Raw genomic sequence first — 4,669 nt, forward strand, 5'->3', positions numbered from 1 at the left:
GATGAAATTTTCAGCATGTGTATAATTGACATAGATCTACAAAACGTATAGATAAAAAAGTTGTAAACAGTGACCTTTACAATTTTCTTCGCGATTCCCACAAATTGTAATTTTTTCACGTCATCTAGCATACTAATCCTTCTAACTTCTAAAAACAGAACTCAAGTCGTTTGGACCAATTTCAAAAAAGTTATAATGTTCTAAATAGTGTCCGAATAATTTTGTGCCCGACTGTATATTGCTTGAGGCATTGAAAAGGAAAAATGGTTAAAATTTGGTTAAAAAAGGTCTTATAATTACTGACATATAATTAATAATGTGTTGTACGTTTGTACGTTTTCAGATTTGTACAATGTCGTTTTTAATGTGTTGCAAGTTTTTTGGCGAATAGCGTATTTAATAAGGTCGAAAAACGACTAACTTACGAGATAAAATCATTTTATGACAAAAACTCGGACACATAACACTGATGACACAATTACAGACTTAAAACTAAGTTACTATTTACCCCACCATGCAGCGTTTAACCCTTTTACTGCTAGCCGGCCGATATGTCGGCCCATGAAGCTTATCCGAAAACTATCACAGATATCTAAATATAAAAGTTCATATTATTTACAATTAAATGTTTTCCTACATTTAAATGCAGTGAAAAGATCATAATTAAATTGTATTCCATATGCTTTAAGTCTGAAGAGAATACAGTAAATTCTCCACAAGTGTCAGTCCGCAAGGAACCTAAACCTGACACTTGTAGAGTCAGGGACTACGTTTTCGAGCCTCGCGGCCGCCTTTGTAGTTTGCCGAACGTAGACAAGGACAGCGAATAAAAGTTAAGGATGAAACGTGAGTCGAGGCAACCAAGCGATTTAAATACCAACTTTTTTAATTTTACGTTTTTATCCCGAAATTTTTCTTAACATATCGATGATGTCACGCCAGGCAGTGAACGTGTTAATAAGTAAATGTTGTTCAAATTATGCGTGTTTGATGTCATTTTCATCAGAAAAATCTCACCAACATGTTAAAAAAAATTTCAGATGAAAAAAAGTAAAATTAAAGAAATTATATTTTTCTATTATGAATTGTCGAGCCGTGAAATCTCGTAAAAGAAACCGAGTGATGTAGCGTTACACGCTTGACTGACAGCGGGTGAGGATAACAGAGGCGTAGGATCATCTATACTGACACTTGTAGAATCCAAACTGACTGACACTTGTAGAGAATTTACTGTAAATAGTAAAATTTTGGTTCAGGAAATCGATATTTGCTTCTTTATACATTTATTCATGAAAATGTACATATCAAAATAGCCGTGGCATTTTTTTCATGTATCACGTGTTTGGGTCTAGCAGTAAAAAGGTTAAACAATCTAGTATAATAATACAAATTCGGATTGCATTCGATGACTCAGCCAACGCAACCTTTGGAACATCATTGAATAGCACACAACTTGCTAGCCTAATTATGCAGAACGATTTGTTGTCGGTATTAGCACGTTTTAGGAAACATAAGTACAGTCATGTGCCGCATAATGACGTTTTTGTCAACGTCGGAAAATTTTCATCTCTAATACCGTATTTCAACTGTAGCTTTTCTATGTTTAAATATATTTAGATGAACAAATACCATTGTGTTATAATTGTCTACTATTAGGTAAGGAATAATAGGCTTTATATGTAGCCTAAACGTGTAGACTACGCCATCTACGTTCGTGTAAGATCACTCTATGACGTTCGATCAACGATATCGCCTAACGACGTATGTATATATTTCTCAGAACGTATCCCTATCGTTAAGCGATTCACGACTGTATGTAAATATAGTATATTAGATCATCCTGAAAGTTCCCATGGCTTTAAGCTATTTGTACTGAGAAAACATAATTCCACTGAAATTAAATATTTTTATTTAACCCACCGTGGGCAAACCGGATAGTTTGTGTTCAACTGTAATTTTTTTACTGTTTTAAGCGTTCAAAAAATCTGAAAAAATTCTGAAGTGTTTATCAAAGTCAGTTCGTTAAGTCAAATATTTAAAAATTTTTTCGATAAAAATAAAAATTCGCTTCGAAGAAATGCGGAAGTGAAATTTCACTTGAGTCGTAAAGACAAAAGATTACTTACGGAGAGTTAAAATAATTTCCATAATGTTCGATACACTTTTGCTAACGTATTCCAAGAGCATTAATGTGCAAATTTAATCTCCTCGATCCAAACCTAATCTACATCTGAAAAATTATGCTGATAGTTTGGTGGTTTACAGAGAATTCACTGCTTACAGTAGTGACACGTCTTACAGTAACGAATTGGAGGTCGTCCACCGGAAACTGAAGGTACAGCAATCAGTTTTGGTCAACAGAAAAGACCCTAACTCCTTGCATGACAACGCTAGACCGCACGGACCAAGCAGAACTGTACAAAAATTGCTTCAACTGACTTATCTCCGGCCGATTTTCATTTTTCCCGCTCACTTGACAATTTCCTTATATAAAAACGATTTAAGAAACCAGCAGTTCCTTTCTCTTAAAGATTCGGATTTCTATATACGCGGGATTAATTATTTAAATAAAAATTTTTAATTTCAATGGAGTTATGTTTCCAAAATGAACGACTTAAACCACGAGCAGGGCCACATTTATACTTTTGGAGGCTCTAGATGCAACATCATTACGATGCCTTGAAAGAACATGTCTAGTTCAGTTAATCAAATTTATACACATGCTTTTTGAAGTTTGTTGAAATTAAGTATTTTATTTTGCATACTATATCTAGGCTGTGTAAGGAACGCGAGATTTCAGCGACGAAGTGGTAGCCCGGTTTTTGTCACCCAGGGTCACCGGAAGAGACAGTGCGCGGACGCTCGAGGGTGTCATAAATTAAGCCCTTTCCCAAGACAGTTTAGGCTAGGAGGCTCCAACGGTTTTTCGGAGCGACGCAGGCATAGGACACGGGAGAGGGCACTTTTGTTATAACCATCGAACGAGACCGACACCCGAACCATCCTAGCAACCTCGGATATTACAGAAAATGAAATAGATTTGTTTAACAGTCTACACTGTGTCTCGTTTATTAAAGTTGTGTCTTACAGCTGTTTTTCACATTGTTGTTTGTGAAAGGCAAGGTTTTAAAATGTGGCCCCAGCAAAGCACCTAATATACCTTATAGTAAATACGGCCTTGACTACGGGAAATTTCAGGATGATTTAATACTTCCGGTTGACATAAAAAAAATGTATGGACAGATCCTTGTGTGAGCAGAAGACCGACGTTTCCAGCAAATATTATGACATTCCAATGTTAATTCACCAGTTAATACTTACGGATTAAATACTAACACTTATTCTAGAGCTTCAGCTCCCTTTTTTGCCACTCGGACATTAAAACAGATAGGAGAAGAGGACGTAGATTCTCTTTCGGCAAGTCATGCAGTTATTCACAACTGTTATGTCGATGATTTATCGGGAGGATGCAACACATTGTCGGATGCTCGCAAGTTACAAGATGATCTTACGCTCATTTTAGAGTCTTCGCGCAAGTGGGTCGGCAACGATAGCAGAATAATAACTTAATCAATTGATACAAGGGAGTGTCAAAAATGTTCCCGAACTGAATCTATAAAAAGTGGCAGATTAGTCTAAGATTTGAATGGCCTTCATTCCCTTTAAAGTAGTCTTCTTGGGAGTTGATGCAACGGTCCTAGCGATTCTGTCATTGTTGGAACGCCTTCTCAATGTTCTCCTTCTTCATACTGGCAACACAGTCTTTGTCACTAGGGAAGATGAAATATTCTCGTTCCTCACTCTTCCTATTAACCTGATTTAGCCACCTGTGACTCTTTCTTATCATTTCTAGAATGAAGAGGAAAGTCAAAGGGTGGAAATTTGGTCCAACTATAGCGTTGTTGGTGGATCACTTTAGGTGACAGAGTCCAGACGCATCCACCAATCACTTTCTCTCGTGATTATGCATCAAGATAGCGCGCTAAAGGCGAAATTGGAGGAGGTCTCGATGCATCGGAGAAAACTAATTGGTGGTTGGAAAATTGGGAACACATTAACCAAAGTGTTTAGAGAAAACTCTGAAACGTTGAGAGTTCAACAGATTAGATTCAAGATTCGATTTTACCAAACAGTAAAGAAACTTTCTCTCAGTCTCTACCAACTTACAATTAGTTTTTTTTATATATAAACTGCTAAGTTTAATCAAGTTTTCGGACGGTTCATAGTTGTTTTTCATAAAACTGATCCCTCGCTGATAAGGGAAGTTCGGTAACCCTAAACTTCAAAATATTTGAAAGTTTGCAGGAGTGGCGCTAATTACAAAACCATTTTTCCTTATCATGAATATTTACGAAACCGTACAAGATATGAAAAAAAGTAAAATTCAAAGTTGTCTGATCTTTTATGTCCTACATTGCAATGGTGAACAATTTTCGACAAAAATTCCTTTTTTCCAAATTTACCCCCACCACAATTAATTTATTAAAAAAAATAATGCTTTTCGAAAATTCTTTACCACCGCAATGAAGGACATGAGAAACCACATAATTTTGAATATAACTTTTTTTCCACGTGCAAAGTCCAAAGCCTGAAAAACATCTCGATGAATTACAGACAAAATCAAAGATAGTTTACACGTATCTTGTCTCAATTCTGTAGATACGGTGAT

This window comes from Habropoda laboriosa, unplaced genomic scaffold (assembly GCF_001263275.1).
Source record: "Habropoda laboriosa isolate 0110345459 unplaced genomic scaffold, ASM126327v1 scaffold178, whole genome shotgun sequence".
NCBI lineage: Eukaryota > Metazoa > Arthropoda > Insecta > Hymenoptera > Apidae > Habropoda > Habropoda laboriosa.